Here is a 20,212-nt window from a genome sequence, read left to right on the forward strand (position 1 = left end):
TAGGATACTGTGCCCGGACGAGCGTACACAATAAGGAAGGATTTTGAATCCCGGGTAAGACTCATACCAGCCACACCAATCACACTGTACAACCTGTGATCTGAACCCAGTTAACAGCATGATAACAGCGGAGCCTCTGAAAAGATGGCTCACAACAATAATAACCCGATTTTTGTAACAATAACTATGTACAAGTATTGCAGACAATCCGCACTTGGGATGGGCGCCCAGCATCCACTACGGACTACGAGAAATAGAATTATCGGTAAGTAAATTCTTATTTTCTCTGACGTCCTAAGTGGATGCTGGGGACTCCGTCAGGACCATGGGGATTATACCAAAGCTCCCAAACGGGCGGGAGAGTGCGGATGACTCTGCAGCACCGAATGAGAGAACTCCAGGTCCTCCTCAGTCAGGGTGTGCCCCTGACCAAGTATCAGCTCGGCAAAGTTGTAAAGCCGAGACCCCTCGGGCAGCCGCCCAAGATGAGCCCACCTTCCTTGTGGAATGGGCATTTACATATTTTGGCTGTGGCAGGCCTGCCACAGAATGTGCAAGCTGAATTGTACTACACATCCAACTAGCAATCGTCTGCTTAGAAGCAAGAGCACCCAGTTTGTTGGGTGCATACAGGATAACAGCAAGTCAGTTTTCCTGACTCCAGCCGTCCTGGAAACTATATTTTCAGGGCCCTGACAACATCTAGCAACTTGGAGTCCTCCAAGTCCCTAGTAGCCGCAGGTACCACAATAAGCTGGTTCGGGTGAAACACTGACACCACCTTAGGGAGAAACTGGGGATGAGTCCGCAGCTCTGCCCTGTCCGAATGGACAATCAGATATGGGCTTTTTTTGAGACAAACGCCGCCAATTCTGACACTCGCCTGGCCGAGGCCAGGGCCAACAGCATGGTCACTTTCCCTGTGAGATATTTCAAATCCACAGATTTGAGCGGTTTAAACCAATGTGATTTTAGGAATCCCAGAACTACGTTGAGATCCCACAGTGCCACTGGAGGCACAAAAGGGGGTTGTATATGCAGTACTCCCTTGACAAACTTCTGGACTTCAGGAACTGAAGCCAATTCTTTCTGGAAGAAAATCGACAGGGCCGAAATTTGAACCTTAATGGACCCCAATTTGAGGCCCATAGACACTCCTGTTTGCAGGAAATGCAGGAAACGACCGAGTTGAAATTTCTTCATGGGGCCTTCCTGGCCTCACACCACGCAACATATTTTCGCCACATGTGGTGATAATCTTGTGCGGTCACCTCCTTCCTGGCTTTGACCAGGGTAGGAATGACCTCTTCCGGAATGCCTTTTTCCCTTAGGATCCGGTGTTCAACCGCCATGCCGTCAAACGCAGCCGCGGTAAGTCTTGGAACAGACATGGTACTTGCTGAAGCAAGTCCCTTCTTAGCGGCAGAGGCCATGAGTCCTCTGTGAGCATCTCTTGAAGTTCCGGGTACCAAGTCCTTCTTGGCCAATCCGGAGCCACGAGTATAGTTCTTACTCCTCTACGTCTTATAATTCTCAATACCTTGGGTATGAGAAGCAGAGGAGGGAAGACATACACCGACTGGTACACCCACGGTGTTACCAGAACGTCCACAGCTATTGCCTGAGGGTCTTTTGACCTGGCGCAATACTTGTCCAGTTTTTTGTTCAGGCGGGACGCCATCATGTCCACCTTTGGTCTTTTCCAACGGTTCACAATCATGTGGAAGACTTCCCGATGAAGTCCCCACTCTCCCGGGTGGAGGTTGTGCCTGCTGAGGAAGTCTGCTTCCCAGTTGTCCACTCCCGGAATGAACACTGCTGACAGTGCTATCACATGATTTTCCGCCCAGCAAAAAATCCTTGCAGTTTCTGCCATTGCCCTCCTGCTTCTTGTGCCGCCCTGTCTGTTTACGTGGGCGACTGCCGTGATGTTGTCCCACTGGATCAATACCGGCTGACCTTGAAGCAGAGGTCTTGCTAAGCTTAGAGCATTGTAAATTGCCCTTAGGTCCAGTATATTTATGTGGAGAAAAATCTCCAGACTTGATCACACTCCCTGGAAATTTTTTCCCTGTGTGACTGCTCCCCAGCCTCTCAGGCTGGCCTCCGTGGTCACCAGCATCCAATCCTGAATGCCGAATCTGCGGCCCTCTAGAAGATGAGCACTCTGTAACCACCACAGGAGAGACACCCTTGTCCTTGGAGATAGGGTTATCCGCTGATGCATCTGAAAATGCGATCCGGACCATTTGTCCAGCAGATCCCACTGAAAAGTTCTTGCGTGGAATCTGCCGAATGGAATCGCTTCGTAATAAGCCACCATTTTTCCCAGGACTCTTGTGCAATGATGCACTGACACTTTTCCTGGTTTTAGGAGGTTCCTGACTAGCTCGGATAACTCCCTGGCTTTCTCCTCCGGGAGAAACACCTTTTTCTGGACTGTGTCCAGAACCATCCCTAGGAACAGCAGACGTGTCGTCAGAAACGGCTGCGATTTTGGATATTTAGAATCCACCCGTGCTGTCGTAGAACTACTTGAGATAGTGCTACTCCGACTTCCAACTGTTCTCTGGACCTTGCCCTTATCAGGAGATCGTCCAAGTAAGGGATAATTAAGATGCCTTTTCTTTGAAGAAGAATCATCATTTCGGCCATTACTTTGGTAAAGACCCGGGGTGCCGTGGACAATCCAAACGGCAGCGTCTGAAACTGATAGTGACAGTTCCGTACCACGAACCTGAGGTACCCTTGGAGAGAAGGGCAATTTGGGACATGGAGGTAAGCATCCTTGATGTCCAGGGACACCATATAGTCCCCTTCTTTCTGGTTCGCTATCACTGCTCTGAGTGACTCCATCTTGATTTGAACCTTTGTATGTAAGTGTTCAAAGATTTCCCATTTAGAATAGGTCTCACCGAGCCGTCTGGCTTCAGTACCACAATATAGTGTGGAATAATACCCCTTTCCTTGTTGTAGGAGGGGTACTTTGATTATCACCTGCTGGGAATACAGCTTGTGAATTGTTTCCAATACTGCCTCCCTGTCGGAGGAAGACGTTGGTAAAGCAGACATCAGGAGCCTGCGAGGGGGAGATGTCTCGAATTTCCAGTCTGTACCCCTGGGATACTACTTGTAGGATCCAGGGGTCCACTTGCGAGTGAGCCCACTACGCGCTGAAACTCTTGAGACGACCCCCCACCGCACTTGAGTCCGCTTGTACGGCCCCAGCGTCATGCTGAGGACTTGGCAGAAGCTGTGGAGGGCTTCTGTTCCTGGGAATTGGCTGCCTGCTGCAGTCTTCTTCCCTTTCCTCTATCCCTGGGCAGATATGACTGGCCTTTTGCCCGCTTGCCCTTATGGGGACGAAAGGACTGAGGCTGAAAAGACGGTGTCTTTTTCTGCTGAGATGTGATTTGGGGTAAAAAAGGTGGATTTTCCAGCTGTTGCCGAGGCCACCAGGTCCGATGGACCGACCCCAAATAACTCCTCCCCTTTATACGGCAATACTTCCATGTGCCGTTTGGAATCTGCATCACCTGACCACTGTCGTGTCCATAAACATCTTCTGGCAGATATGGACATCGCACTTACTCTTGATGCCAGAGTGCAAATATCCCTCTGTGCATCTCGCATATATAGAAATGCATCCTTTAAATGCTCTATAGTCAATAAAATACTGTCCCTGTCAAGGGTATCAATATTTTCAGTCAGGGAATCCGACCAAGCCACCCCAGCGCTGCACATCCAGGCTGAGGCGATCGCTGGTCGCAGTATAACACCAGTATGTGTGTATATACCTTTTTAGGATATTTTTCAGCCTCTCAGCTGGCTCCTTGAGGGCGGCCCTATCTGGAGACGGTACCGCCACTTGTTTTGATAAGCGTGTGAGCGCCTTATCCACCCTAAAGGGTGTTTCCCAACGCGCCCTAACTTCTGGCGGGAAAGGGTATACCGCCAATAATTTTCTATCGGGGGAAACCCACGCATCATCACACACTTCATTTAATTTATCTGATTCAGGAAAAACTACAGGTAGTTTTTTCACACCCCACATAATACCCTTCTTGTGGTACTTGTAGTATCAGAAATATGTAACACCTCCTTCATTGCCCTTAACATGTAACGTGTGGCCCTAAAGGAAAATACGTTTGTTTCTTCACCGTCGACACTGGAGTCAGTGTCCGTGTCTGTGTCGACCGACTGAGGTAAATGAGCGTTTTACAGCCCCTGACGGTGTTTGAGACGCCTGGACAGGTACTAATTTGTTTGCCGGCCGTCTCATGTCGTCAACCGACCTTGCAGCGTGTTGACATTATCACGTAATTCCTTAAATAAGCCATCCATTCCGGTGTCGACTCCCTAGAAAGTGACATCACCATTTCAGGCAATTGCTCCGCCTCCTCACCAACATCGTCCTCATACATGTCGACACACACGTACCGACACACAGCACACACACAGGGAATGCTCTGATAGAGGACAGGACCCCACTAGCCCTTTGGGGAGACAGAGGGAGAGTTTGCCAGCACACACCAAAAACGCTATAATTATACAGGGACAACCTTTATATAAGTGTTTTTCCCTTATAGCATTTTAATATATATATATATACATATCGCCAAATAAGTGCCCCCCCTCTCTGTTTTAACCCTGTTTCTGTAGTGCAGTGCAGGGGAGAGCCTGGGAGCCTTCCCACCAGCATTTCTGTGAGGGAAAATGGCGCTGTGTGCTGAGGAGAATAGGCCCCGCCCCCTTTTCGGCGGGCTTCTTCTCCCGTTTTTCTGAGACCTGGCAGGGGTTAAATACATCCATATAGCCCCCAGGGGCTATATGTGATGTATTTTTAGCCAGAATAAGGTACTATCATTGCTGCCCAGGGCGCCCCCCCCCAGCACCCTGCACCCTCAGTGACCGCTGCTATGAAGTGTGCTGACAACAATGGCGCACAGCTGCAGTGCTGTGCGCTACCTTATGAAGACTGAAGAGTCTTCTGCCGCCGTTTCTGGACCTTCACTTTTCGGCATCTGCAAGGGGGGTCGGCGGCGCGGCTCCGGGACGAACCCCAGGGTGAGACCTGTGTTCCGACTCCCTCTGGAGCTAATGGTGTCCAGTAGCCTAAGAAGCCAATCCATCCTGCACGCAGGTGAGTTCACTTCTCTCCCCTAAGTCCCTCGTAGCAGTGAGCCTGTTGCCAGCAGGACTCACTGAAAATAAAAAACCTAACAAACTTTTACTCTAAGCAGCTCTTTAGGAGAGCTACCTAGATTGCACCCTTCTCGGCCGGGCACAAAAATCTAACTGAGGCTTGGAGGAGGGTCATGGGGGGAGGAGCCAGTGCACACCACCTGATCCTAAAGCTTTTACTTTTGTGCCCTGTCTCCTGCGGAGCCGCTAATCCCCATGGTCCTGACGGAGTCCCCAGCATCCACTTAGGACGTCAGAGAAAGGTCCTTACCCATTTGAAACGACTGAAGCCTGATATAGTATTATTGCAGGAAACTCATTGGCGAATTACAGATCCTAATGTACTGCGGGATGTGTGGGTGGGAGAGTATAGAACAGCTTCCTTTGCGTCCAAACGCAGAGGCGTACTAACTATTCTCAATAGATCACTCCCTGCCACTATCTTAGATAGTTTGGTCGACCAAGAGGGTAGATTCTTGTTCTTGAAAATAAAAATACTAAATACGCTCTACACGGTAGCCAATATATATGCCCCAAATGGCCCTAACGCATCTTTTTTTTCTGATATCTACAAGAATTTGCAAGGTTGGGCAGAGGGAGAAATTATCATGGGAGGAGACTTCAACTGTGTACAGTCAGCTGGTCTTGATAAAACATCTATATCCGGTACACCTGCGATAACCACCCCACCCTCACTCACACTACTCACCTCTTCCTTACGACTGTCCGACCCCTGGAGAATTCGCAACCCTGACGCTCGTGAATATACATTCTACTCCCACCCACACCATTCCTCTTCTAGAATAGACTATTGGCTAATCACTGACTCTCTTCTACATCATATAGTGGATACTAAAATTGAACCAATCTCACTCTCGGATCATGCCCCGATTTGGTTATCAATCACCCTAGATACCCCCCTGCCTAGATCTTATAATTGGCGTTTCCCCGATTATCTAGAAACTTCCGAGGATTTTAGCCAATTTCTCACCAGAGCTTTCCTTAACTACACTGAGGATAATAAGATTCATGAGAATGACATTAATTTATTTTGGTCGGCTTCCAAACCAGTAGTCCGTGGACAAATATTAGAATACGTTTCCAGAAAGCGCAAACAATTGAATAACCAGCTGTGTGACCTGAGCAAGGCTTTAACTGCAGCGTATAATACAATGACATTAAATGATTCCCCAGAAAACAGACAAAATTACACTGATGCGAAACATCTGTATGACGCGCTTTGCACCGAGAGAGCCAGTTTCTCCTATGATATACAGAGAAACAAACTCTTCCGAGGGGGTAATAAGTCGGGTAAACTATTAGCCAACTTAGTGAGATCATCTACTGCCCCTTCCCGTATAACTAGCCTACACACCGACCCAACTTCCTCAACTATGGACACACAAATTATGTCAAACACCTTCCTACAATACTACACAAATCTCTACGCGGCACCTTTGGATAGCCCCACAGAGGGTATGAAGTTTCTGGAAAAGGCTGACTTACCTACATTAACGGAGGAAGAACGAGAATCATTGACATGCCCTGTAACAGACACAGAGCTACTGTTCTTGATTAAATCACTTCATAATGGGAAATCACCAGGCCCGGATGGGTTTGGAGCAGTATATTATAAAATGCTAGCTCCCCACATAACACCATATTTATTGACGTTGTTTAATGCACTATTGAACGGATCCCCTCCACCCCCGAGATTCACCGAAGCTAGAATAGTAGTATTCCCTAAGCCGGGTAAAGACCCTTCATATGTCCAATCCTATAGACCCATATCCCTTCTCAACCAAGACCTAAAACTATTCACCAAAATACTGGCCACTCGTCTCCAACCGATACTAATGCGTATTTTACATCCAGCTCAAACGGGGTTTGTTAAAACTAGAACATCAGTACATAATGTACGAACCCTGATAGCAGCAATACATAGTGTCAAAGACTCCACAACATCCAAAGCACTTGTGGTCAGCTGTGACGCCGATAAAGCGTTTGACCGTGTGTCATGGGCACACCTACTTAGAATTTTCCACACTCAGCAATTCGGTGAGGGATTCACTAAAGTCTTCAGTATGCTTTACTCTAATCCACAAGCCCACCTAACCATTAATGGATTGAACACACCAGCCTTCTCTTTACATAGAGGCACGCGCCAAGGATGCCCACTATCTCCCTTACTTTTTAATCTAGCTCTAGACCCACTGATACGCACCTGTGTGCACAATATTGCCTGGGAAGGAATAAAAATTGGCACACAACCAGTGAAGGTTTCGGCCTTTGCGGATGACCTATTATTATATTTTAGTGACCCCATAAAGGCGTTTCCTTCTTTACTGACCACGCTCCATGATTTCCACTTGATCTCTGGCTTTTTAATCAATTTCGATAAAACAGAAGCTTTGGCTCTTGGACCCATGGCCGCACAAAATTGGGGCTCCAGATTCCCCTTTAAATGGGCGACTGGTTTTATAACCTACTTGGGCTTGCGCTTTTCACCTACCCTAACCGAACTATATCCACTGAACTTTTCCCGCGTCATTAACAAAATGATTGAAGACTTTACACGCTGGCAAAACTTACCAATCTCATACATAGGTAGATGCCACTTATATAAAATGATCTCCTTCCCTCGTTTATTATACCCGATCCAAATGCTCCCATTTCTTCTGACCAAACGAGATGTCAAAACAATTAATAAGGCACTTAACACCTTCATTTGGACAAACAAGCGCCCACGTATAGCCCTTTTCAAATTAAAACAACAGACTACGCTGGGTGGCGTGAATTTACCGTGCCCAGAAGACTATTCTTTAGCCGCTAATTACAGATATGCCCTGGACTGGGTAAGAGGTTCCTCTAACTACACTAATACATCTCTGGAACAGCTTATGCTACCTCGTGGTACTTTGTCTACTATATTACACTTTCCAGACCCCTCCACGCTGTCATCCATCCGCTGGAACCCCTTGCTGCTCGCTCCGTACAGAGCGTGGCAACAACTTCGAAAACGCAAAGGACTAACAACCACCTGCTCCCTATTCCAACCACTCCTACATAACCCAAACTTTCAAGGCGGAGACACAGATGTAATTATCAAGACTTGGTACTCTCAAGGTTTACGATTAGTGTACCAATTCCTAAATGTTACTTGTACTGAAGTACTCACCCTATCACAATTAAAACTTAAATTCCCGAACTTACATATTCCACTGTTCGCATACTTTCAAACCCACAGCTTTGCAACACAACTGATAACACGCCTACGACCAGTGGATTATAACTTTCCCCTGGACACTCAAATACGCTTGAACCCTCAGTCTCCCTATCCTACATCCTTTATTTATGCACACACCAGACGCCAGATTGACTTAGATGATCAAACCACAGGCCTGGCTAAATGGTCGACCACTCTACCAGGCATCCCTTTACAGACCATCATACGCTGGCACTTGTTACTTAATAAATATTTAGTATCCTCTTCCTATGCTGAAATGCATTTAAAAATTTTACACAGGGCGTATTATACTCCTCGTCTCAGATACCTCACAGGTATCTCTGATAACTCCAACTGCTTCAAATGCTCCTCACCTGATGCAGACATCATTCATTGCCTTTGGTCATGTCCTATAATACAACTATTTTGGAAAGATGTCTGTAACTACATTACAACGATTTTAAATATACCTCTCACACCAACTCTACTCTGGGCTTTCTGGAATCAATATGATTCTGATCATTGTTCATTATCCACAGGCAATAAATTGCTATTAGCTAGCATAGCGGCAGCTTCAAAAAAGACCATAATGTCTCAATGGATACACAAAACCCCTATTCCTATAACACTTTTATTTCCTAGACTGACGCATCTATATCAAATGGACTGGATTGAATGCTCTCTCAGAGCGGAATCCAACTCTCCCAAGTTCTTTGCAATATGGCTATCCTATGTGGTAACTCTACCACAACCAATCTGTGACAGCATGCGAAAAATAGTTAAATTTACTACATGGTACAACACAGAGATACTCACAAGGGGATCACCACCCTTCTAACCACAACTTTGTTGCTTTCAAGAACACCCACTTCAATTGGCGTAGATACACTGTTAATGACACCTTAGGTTGACCAACTCCTGCTATATGATTGACAATATCAGGGATCTCATTTAAACATTGTTTCCTCAATAATGTACGCGATTGCTTTTGTACAGATATAATGTTATACATTCCTATACATCCTTAGATTTGAAAATGTCATGGATACTATGGTCACTATACAGATATTGTGTATAATGTGTGTGTTACGCTTGTATTTTTCTCTTTCCTAATAAACATATTTAAAAAAAAAAAAGAAAGATAATGCTACGTGCCACACTGCAAAAATTCTACAGGGATGGGTTGAGGAACATGACAAAGAGTTCAAGGTGTTGACTTGTCCTCCAAATTCCCAAGATCTTAATCCAATGAAGCATCTGTGAGGTGTGCTGGAAAAACAGGTCCGTGCCTTGGACTTACAGGGCTTAAACGATCTGCTATAAATGTCTTGGTGACAGAAACCCCGGGACTCCTGAATTAGGAGGGCATGCTGGGTCCTGTAGTGCCATTTGGAGGATACAGGGGTGACTCCAGGTAAGCTAGCTCTCAATCTGGATATATTTTTATATGTGCCATTATCATGTGGCCTTACATTAAGCAATTATATGATCCATAGTAGATACAATTATTATTGCTGTGTGTGAGTTTGGGGTGTGGTGCCCCCTTGATTTGGTGTGGCCGGGCTGCCTTAGGGTAGCACACTATAGTATTACTTTAGCACTTTTGAAACACTCCTATTTATTTTTCAACTAACACTACTCCTTGGGGTATTTTACTGACACCCTTATTTTTGTATCACTTTTTAACACATAGCTTCCGCTTCTTTCCTATTAACACATATTAAAACATTAGTATTTCAATGGTGTGCTGCCCTGGGGTAGTTGGGTCTGATCCAGCTTTGTGGGGTCCGCACCCTGGACTTATACTTAGTATTAAGAACCCCCAGTAATAGAGATGCCTTGAAGTGGCTGGAGGCTTATCATATTTGTTGCAAAATATATGTAACCAAGATCTCTATATTTTCTATTACCATATAGTGTACAGGTGTAGTTACTAATAGCCGTTATGGTGCGTAGGATAAACTCTTTATAATATATATATTATAGTGTCTAAACCCCCCAATAGGACACACCACCTGAGAAAATCCTGGATACAGACCAAGAAACGTACTAAGTGGCTTACTTCATACACCTGTCTGCTGAATCCTCTTACCTTCACCTGCTTACAAGCAATATGTATCCATCGGCTATCATTACGTTGATACCAGCTCTACAAGTGCCCGCAGAGGTTTGTTGAATTTGGCTTCCCTCTACTGTGACCATGAATCTTTTAATAATATTGTGCAATGCATGAACAGGTCCACTTACTGTATCTCAGAGTATAAGGTATTACTGAACACAGAACGGCTGTGCTGATTGCGGACAGCCATATCCGGCATTCAGCTAACTGCGTATACTAGGACATGCTGTGTTATCTATATATAAAACCTTCTCCAGCCTTATAACTTTCCCTGGGTTGTACTGGGCACAAGTGGTGTACGAGTGGTCAGAATTAATCTGGTGCTTCAGATATCGCACGTCAGTGCCTTCACTTAATGAACCACCTGCATCACCTACCTCAGCACCAGACAAACCCAAATTTATAGCTCCCAATGAATCATTCAAAACAATTATCATCTGAAGAAAATAATAATGTCATAAAAGTTGTATCATAATAGTACATTTTGGTTCTTAACATCAAAAAGTAGTATGATTTTAAATTCATTAGACAAAGTCAACATTAGAGCTCTCCAAATAACAAGTTGATTATGCTGATATCATTTTTTTTTTTTCATGCTGCAAAACAGTAATAATAATAATTAGAGATGAGTGGACTCAGTTCTCTGGGAACCGAGCCCAGCCGACTTCCAAGATCCGAGGTAATCCAAGCCCTGGCTCAGGTTTTCCTACCAAACTCAGATTCCAAATGAGGAAAAGTCATAGTCCCAGTGCAAGATCTCGCGTGCTTTGGATTCAATATAATCCCTCCTGCAGTGATTCGGGCACCATTTCACACAGGACCCAGACAGAGAGAACATCCACTAAACTGCCAGGGCATTATAGCAATATTTATTATTAGGACCTTTACTGGTGCACTGCAGACTGACAAAATGTCTTCCTATGGGTAGCATTTTTTTTAATGTAATTATTTGAATAACCCTTTATTGGTGCACAGTTACACTTGTTCTGTAACTGCCCACAGTGCAGCCCATATCTCCTAAAACAGGGGGAGCATTAACCCTTAGTGCACATTGGTGTTTTTTCTTTTGTCACTGCCTACAGTGCAGCATTAACCCTTTATTGGTGCACAATGGTACATACCACCATTACTATATTAAGCGAAGTGATTCACAGCAGTGTGTAAAAACACCTTGTTTGTGTTCAGGGCCGGGCTGTGCCACTGCATTAATTATATAAGCTCAGGGATTTGCAGCAGTGTGTAAAAAAATATATATATATATAAAAAAAATACATACATAGAGAGAGCGATAAAAACAAAAATAAAATAAAAATGTGTGTGTTCAGGGCCAGGATATGCCCCACTGTGATAACAAATGTAAACCCTGTGAGTCCGCAGTGTGAGTTGTCATTTGTGAAAAAAACAAAAAAGCTGTTATTTTTTTAACTTATGTACTGTATTCAATAAAGATCAGCAGGTGCCGGCCCCAACTGTGTTAATAAATACAAGCACTGAGTCAATATGGATCATGATCAGTCAATACAAGAGGTGCAGGAGAGTTGGCTGCTGCCTGTTTACATTAATATTGCCCTCTGTCTTCTAGGGATTTATTCCTCTGGCTCCCATCTCCTGGCTGTGTGCTGATACATCAAAAAGCATCCATATATTGTACAGCCGTAAGAGACATCCGATGATCTATGTCATCAAATACTCATGGAGAAATCAGGAATTTGCACCCTGTAATTGGCTCATGTAGATACAGAAGGAATTCATAGAAAACCCAACGCGTTTTGTCAAAATGACTTCCTCAGTGGTAAATCTAGGTGGTAAAACATGACACTTACTAACACATATTGATGCATACAACAGTAATACAACGTATCATAACAAGATTAACAATGGCATAGATATTACACACCAGTGTATTGAAGGAGAAACTGAGAGTGATACAAACACTATTACGTACTAAAGAAGAGGTGAGTAACACCAATTAAAGGACGAACAGGTGAAGATGATGGCCATACATACCCCAAGCTGTAATGGAGTAAGCAGAGGTATGAGTGATTTGAGGTAAATACCTCTTCCTGTAAGGATGAACCTATTTCTGAGGTTCATTCTAGAAGAATTTGGCTAAAAATTTCCCGATCAGGGACCAGATGGAATCTATCCTAAAAAGAGATTAAGGGAACTATGCTTAGGGTAAATACAAAATATAATTAATCCTCCAGGTTATGGGGCAAATAATATATAATAATAATAATAATATATTTATAAATATATAAACTGAGCGGAACACTCCACTGAGTTTATTTATTTATTCCTAATTGTATGGAATACTGGTATGTACGGTCTGCACCAGTGTGTCCCCATAAATTGGAGGATTAATATCTTTCGTGTTTCCCCTAAGCATATTTACCTTAATCTCTTCCTGTGATGACGAAACCTGGAAGTAGATGCTTTTCTATTATAAATACCACTCCAGGAGGCAGTGGCGTAAGTTCGCCCCAGTTGCCCGGAAGCAAGATAAATATTGGTGCCCCCCCTATTTCCTATATTAAGATAAATAAATGTATGTGTGCGTGCGTATGTGTGTGTGTGTGTGTGTGTGTGTGTGTGTGTGTGTGTGTGTGTGTGTGTGTGTGTGTGTGTGTGTGTGTGGTGTTCTGAAAAAAATGTATATACTGTAGTTATACATTTAATTGTCTTTTATTTTAAATCACACATTTCTTAGCAGTCATACACAGGATTAGAACCCATGACCTGTTACACTGACAGCAGACACTTTACTGATGGAGCTATTTGCTCCTGTATGGGAAAGATGAGAATTCTAACTATATGAAGTTTATTTATTTATTATTTATTACCAGTTATTTTATATAGCGCACACATATTCCGCAGCGCTTTACAGAGAGAATATTTTGCTCATTCACATCAGTCCCTGCCCCAGTGGAGCTTACAATCTATATTCCCTATCACATGTACACACACACACATTCACACTAGGGATAATTTTGTTGGGAGCCAATTAACCTACCACTATATATTTTTGGATTGTGGGAGGAAACCGGAGTACCCGGAGGAAACCCACGCAAGTACAGGGAGAATATACAAACTCCGCACAGTTAGGGCCATGGTGGGAATCGAACCCATGACCTCAGTGCTGTGAGGCAGTAATGCTAACCATTACACCATCCGTACTGTTACGTGTAATTGTCAGAGAAGTATCTTCATATAGTTAGAATTCTCATATTTCCTATACAGGAGCAAACAGCTTCATCAGTAAGGTGACTGCTTCCAGTGTAATAGGTCGTGGTTTCTAATTCTGGGTGAGACCCTTGTAAAATGTGTATATTCAGTATATTAAAGAGGGTGTGATATGTAAGGTGCAGGAACCAGTGAGGAAGTTGGCCACTGAAAAGACAGCGACAGATATCAATTAACTTAATTCAATGGTGTCACAGAATGGGAGGAGAGGTGCCCCCCTTCAGAGCAGGAGCCCAGCGGCAGATGACTCCGTTGCCTCCCAGAGTTCTGCCTCTGCCAGGAGGGAAGGGGAACCATATGCCTTGAAAAAGGAACCTCAGCATTCCGAAACGCGTTGGCACTGGCACCATCACCCCTTGGACCTGAGGAGTGTCACCTGCCGCAGTGAGGACTTAAGATCAGGGAGCATATGCAGGGCAAGTCCAGACTTCCTTGCATTTTTTATCACCTGCTGCTCCCCTACATACCTCTCGGTCGGACTCCTCCTATTTTTATGTTTGTCCACACAATATGTGTGTTTTTTTATGAGTTATATGAATTAGGATGTTTAAGAATGTATTAAAGAAATTTTGTTATTTTACTCGGGTGTTATATTTGATTAGGGAAGTTTCTATTAAAACTGAAGTTATGAGTAATCCTATAGTTAAGTCATATAATGTAGTGTGTGTGCTTGGAGTCCGAGGTTTTAGTAGGTGAGCTCCATGTTAACTCTAGCTGTAACATAGTACAGATTTTGGCAGGACTGTCCCAACTTCATTTGGAAAACTGGTGTGGTTTTGTGATAATGGTGGCATAGTTGGTATATGGTTGGTATATGGTTGGTTATCAGAATACGGTTTTGTCTAGTGGTAGGTGGGACCTTGTTTTTATTTTCAAAATGTTAAGAGGGATGCTGAACCATAGCACATGAAATCCAGTCTCATTCACAGGGTTCCTGGGCTGATATACAGTGCTGGATTGGACACTACTACCCTGGAGGAACTGAGGACCCGGTTTTCACTAAGAACTGCCACAATGCACAATGAACATCGCTGCTGGGAGCCTTCAGTTCACAGCTCTCCAAGATTGGTAGGGATTAAGTTGTTGCTAGAAGATTCCTAGATGCATTTGTCATAGAGAATGAGGCACTGCAAAAAAGAGCTGACACTCAAATGAGAGAGATGCTGATTACTTAGCAGAAACTCAGAGGGATCCCAGGAGGATTGTGGAGTTACTGAGATGAAGACAAGTACAGCAAGGTTTGAGGCCCCCTAGAATGGATTGGTGTTGGAGACACAAAACCTTGTTGAAGACTAAAAAATTGGAAACTCAGGAGCACCAGGAGCCAGACAACCATTCCAGAGATCCTTCAAGAAGTTCTAGAAATGAGTGCCAACATCGTAGAGTTTAGATAGGTCAACCAAGGCCAGGAAGCTCTGTGATTGGTCAGAGCCAGTCATGCATAAAGGGGAATAGGCGGTGCTGCTTCAGGGTCTCAGATAAGATGGCAGCCCGCATGCATGAAGACTGCAATGCCATCAAAAAGAAATGGAGAGGACAGTGGTGCCTGACTGCCCCACACAATAAGCAGTGTGTGAGAATTATATTCTGCAATGAAAATGCAGGTGGTCATAGGGATTCTTAATTTCTCCCTAACTAGAATCTACCATTTTAGCGCAAGTCTACTACCATAGTTGACTTTAAAGTTTTTCTCCATAAATCCAAAGATCAGTATTTGACAAAGAGATGGCCCTCCCCACAAGACATCATAATACTTGTTTATATTTGGATGGGGAAGAAATGTTGTATTAAATTACATTATTCAACTAAAATTATTAAATGAAAAGGAGTTTGATATTCCACTATGTGGAATTAGCATTTTTTGTTCTATAACTAATATTCTAATCATTACTTAGAGCTCAAATTATTTGTGCTTGGTGATTCAAATGTATATTGAATGTTGTATTAAATTAAGAGATCCAACTAAAACTGTTATGAATAAGAGTTTAATATTCCACTTGTGGAATCAGCAATTTTCCTTTTATAATTAATGTCCTATTAATTACTCATGGCTCAAATTCTTTATGCTCAGGGTTTATATTACCATTAGATATACAAAGTATTATTGAAGGCAATTGGAGTCTTCTTATCAGAATGTAAAGCTTGAAATTATGCCTTGGAGTGGTTTTGTATACATTCCAAATGCTTATTACGCCTTTGTCTTAAAAAACATAAATTGTATAGTTTTACATTTATACCCCAAAGAAAAACAAGGAATTTGCCAGAAAGTTTTGTTTAAGTTGCAACATAACTAAAACAGTAAAGTGATGTTTTTTCCCAGAAATCATTTAATAGTATGTGCCAACAAACATTTCTAAAAATATTGAACAAATTATTCAGTCTGTTAGTACTTTGTGCCTTCATATTTACTCACAGCGTTCCCCAAGGACATTGCTCCAAAATGACGGATGATCATTCTCTGCACTGGGAACACCAGATTAAACATTATCCTTGAAAAAGAGCATCATTTTACAAAAAGTGCCTTTACTTCTTTACCACAGTAAGAAATAAACGCTTTCAATGAAAATATATAGCCTCATGTTAATGCATTACAAAGAGGAAAAAATAAGATTTAATATTACGGAGACGTAATATAAAATAATATATTTGTTTATAATTAAAAAAAGAGACTAAAAGCAAAAATTATGTATATATATATATATATAATTATTACATTCTCTATTACAGATGTAATTGATTATTACATTATGTATTTATGTAAGTGCAACATTTGCTCTTTGCAACATTGCGTGTTTTATGATGGTCTGATTGGACTGATACTGTATTTACTTTATATTACAAAAAGTGTGATAGATATTAGAGAAAATATATTGAATACATGTGATTGAATGTGGTATCCAGGGGTCTACTACGGTATGCCGGCGCTCGGGATCCCGGCGCCAGGATCCTGACCACAGGTATACCGGCAGCGGGGCAAGCGCAAAAGAGCCATGCTATCTATTCTCCCTCCAGGGGTGTTGTGGACACCTCAAGAGGGGAAAAAATTGTCGGTATGCCAGCTGTCGAGATTCCGGCACCGGTATGCTGAGCGCTGGGATCCCGACAGCCGGCATATCAAATGCCACCCAGCATGCAGTGCTCAATGATAAATCCCATTACAGCAGCTCACTGAAAAGTCAATGATAATTAATTTATGCATAGCTTCTGAATACAAAATAATGAAAATAATACTTACTATAGACAAAGAGAGACAGTTGGGATTATAACATTTGTGGCAAATGATACAGAGGCAGTGTAGGGACTGGCCAGAACGGAGACCGGGACCAGCTTGACAAAGTTTTACAATATTTTGGAACCAATATTCCCTGAACTAAAATGAAATACAAACTATGGATGGGTCTAGAACACAGATTGTAAAAGTACTGAGGGCCTAATTCAGAGTTGATCGCAGAAGCAAATTTGTTAGCAGTTGGGCAAAATCATGTGCACTGTTGGGGAGGGGGGGCAGACATAACATTTTCAGAGAGAGTTAGATTTGGGTGGGGTGTGTTCAAACTGAAATCTAATTGCAGTGTAGAAATAAAGCAGCCAGTATTTACTCTGCACAGAAACAAAATAACCCACCCAAATCTATCTCTCTCTGCAAATGTTATATCTGCCCCCCTGCAGTGCACATGGGGGGTCATTCCATCCCGATCGCTCACTGCAGTTTATCGCAGTGCAACAATCAAGTCGGAACTGCGCATGCGCCGGCGCTGCAGTGCGCCGGCACATGCCAGCCGTCGTTGCCTAGCGATCGCCTCTGAGGCAGAGGTGGTCGCTGGGCGGGAGGGGGCTGGACGGCGGTGTTAAGCCGCCATTTAGGGGGCGTGGTCTGGCCAGCGCAGGTGTTGCCAGACCATTGGGGTTCGTGCCGTGGCGGCTGCGTGAGATCACATGCAGCCGCTGCGATACGAGGCAGCGAAGAGGTTCTTCGGCTGGCCGGGAGTAACTCCTGAGATGCAAAAGCATCACCGCTGTGCGATGCTTTTTTGCATTTCTGCGGGGGAAGCCGGCACTGACATGCGGGGCGGACTAGCCCTGTGCTGGGCGTCCCCCCGCATGTCTGAGTGCCTGATCGTAGTTGTGCTAAATTTAGCACAGCTACGATCAACTCGGAATGACCCTCATGGTTTTGCCCAACTGCTAACAAATTTTCTGCTGCGATCAACTCTGAATTACCCCCTGAGTGAGCAGTTAAGCATTTTATTTTAATTAATAACCACAAAGGAAGGAACCCTCTCACTTTCACCTGATGCAGGCAGAAAAAAGTGTATGAAAATCACTTAGCTCTAATAATATTAACATAAATATAACCAATCCTTACAATAATTGGGTGAATTTTTAAGAGTAATCTCCTCAGGAGCTTGTGTCGTTAGACTCCAGAAAAAGAAAGATAAAATATATATTCATAGTGACGTACAGTTTTAATGGATTTAAAAAATAAAAAAGCATATATATATACACATATAACAAAAAAATTATAAGCATTACTCACAATAAGGAGGGTCCGTAAAATAGCTGGAAAGGCGACAATAACCGGCTGGTAGATGCCAGGGTCTTTGTCAAGGTACCACTGTGTGAAATTTCACATCTTAGAACCTTGACAAAGACCATGGCAGAGGGTCGAAACGCATTGATAACATGGGCATACGCACATGCAGGGGGGGTTTCTGAGTACCTAGAAACACCCCCTGGCAGCTGATTCATCGGCACTGCTGACCGATTTTTTGTTTTTGTTTGTGTACGGAGGAGCTGCCCCTGTAACGTGGCTGCAGCAGCTCCCTCCGAGTCCTTACACTGTCTGTAGGGTGGCTGGCTGCCTGTAGGGGGAGCTGCAGCGAAAGCGTGCAGCTCCTCTCAGGCAGTACGGGGCTTTATGACTAGCTGGGTGAGGGCAGTCACAGGCTGTCTTCGGCTCCGCTCTTCAGTATTCCAAGTGATTGTGCAGCAGCCAGGTGAAGAATGGGGGAGAAGAAGAGGCCAGTGGTCTACATGATGTGCCGATTACTGAAGCAGTTTGTGTGAGTAGCATGTGGGAGGGGGGGCTGTGTTTCCTGATAATGGTACATGTATACAGTAGTGTGTGTGTGTGTGTGTGTGTGTGTGTGTGTGTGTGTGTGTGTGTGTGTGTGTGTGTGTGTGTGTGTGTGTGTATGGATGAATGTATGTATGCTGTGTGCATGTATATTGAGTATGTGTTGCATGTATGTATGCTGTGTGCATGTATACTGTGTGTATATATGTATGTATACTGTGTGTGTAAGTATGCTAGTGTGTAAGTATGCGTGTGTGTGTGTGTGTGTGTGTGTGTGTGTGTGTGTGTGTGTGTGTGTGTGTGTGTGTGTGTGTGTACGGTGGCCTGGCACTCCTTTTGACATACACAATGATACTCAGATTCCCTCTGTATTTCATTTTAATCCCAGTAAAAAAGGCAGGGGTGTGTAGCCCTGAAACGTTGGTACGGAACCCCCCCCCCCCCCCCCCATGAAAATCCTGCGTTTGCCACTGATGGGGGGCATGTAGCTGACGGCGTTTGGCTGACAGATACAGAGTCCCTGTAAGGACTGGCAGGAAGGGGAGATCGTGACATGACTGACCAGCTTAACAAAGTATTGCGATATTTTGGAACTAACATTACCTGAATTTAGATGAAAAACAGTTTGGAGTGTAATAAGGTGATCACCAGGGCAGCAGCAATGTACTTTCCAAGTTTAATCAGAAGTAGCATTTTAATTCTACTTGTTATTGAAGAATCTAAAAAGAACTGGATATAGAAGAGATAGATAGATAGATAGATAGATAGATAGATAGATAGATAGATAGATAGACAGACATACTCACTTTTATGAAAATAAGCAAAGAACCAGTAGTCACGTCTATTCAGCTTTTATTTTGAAAAACTAAAATGGACTCCATGAAAAATCCAGGGATCATTGACAACAGTCAGGCTGTTACCGCTGGTCCCTGGACTTTTCATGGACTCCATGTGAGGTTTACAAAATAAAAGTGGAATAAATGTGATTGCTGGTTCTTTGCTTTCTTTTATGAAAGCGAGTGTGTTAATTTTTCATATTGACCTGGCACGGCACCTGTATTTATTATATCAAGGAGGGCTGTCTTGTTTGTAATAATAAGAATTTACTCACCGGTAATTCTATTTCTCGTAGTCCGTAGTGGATGCTGGGGACTCCGTAAGGACCATGGGGAATAGACGGGCTCCGCAGGAGACTGGGCACTCTAAAGAAAGATTCAGTACTATCTGGTGTGCACTGGCTCCTCCCTCTATGCCCCTCCTCCAGACCTCAGTTAAGGAAACTGTGCCCGGAAGAGCTGACATTACAAGGAAAGGATTTTGGAATCCAGGGTAAGACTCATACCAAAGCATACACAAAAAGAAA

This window comes from Pseudophryne corroboree, chromosome 2 (assembly GCF_028390025.1).
Source record: "Pseudophryne corroboree isolate aPseCor3 chromosome 2, aPseCor3.hap2, whole genome shotgun sequence".
Taxonomy (NCBI): Eukaryota; Metazoa; Chordata; class Amphibia; order Anura; family Myobatrachidae; genus Pseudophryne; species Pseudophryne corroboree.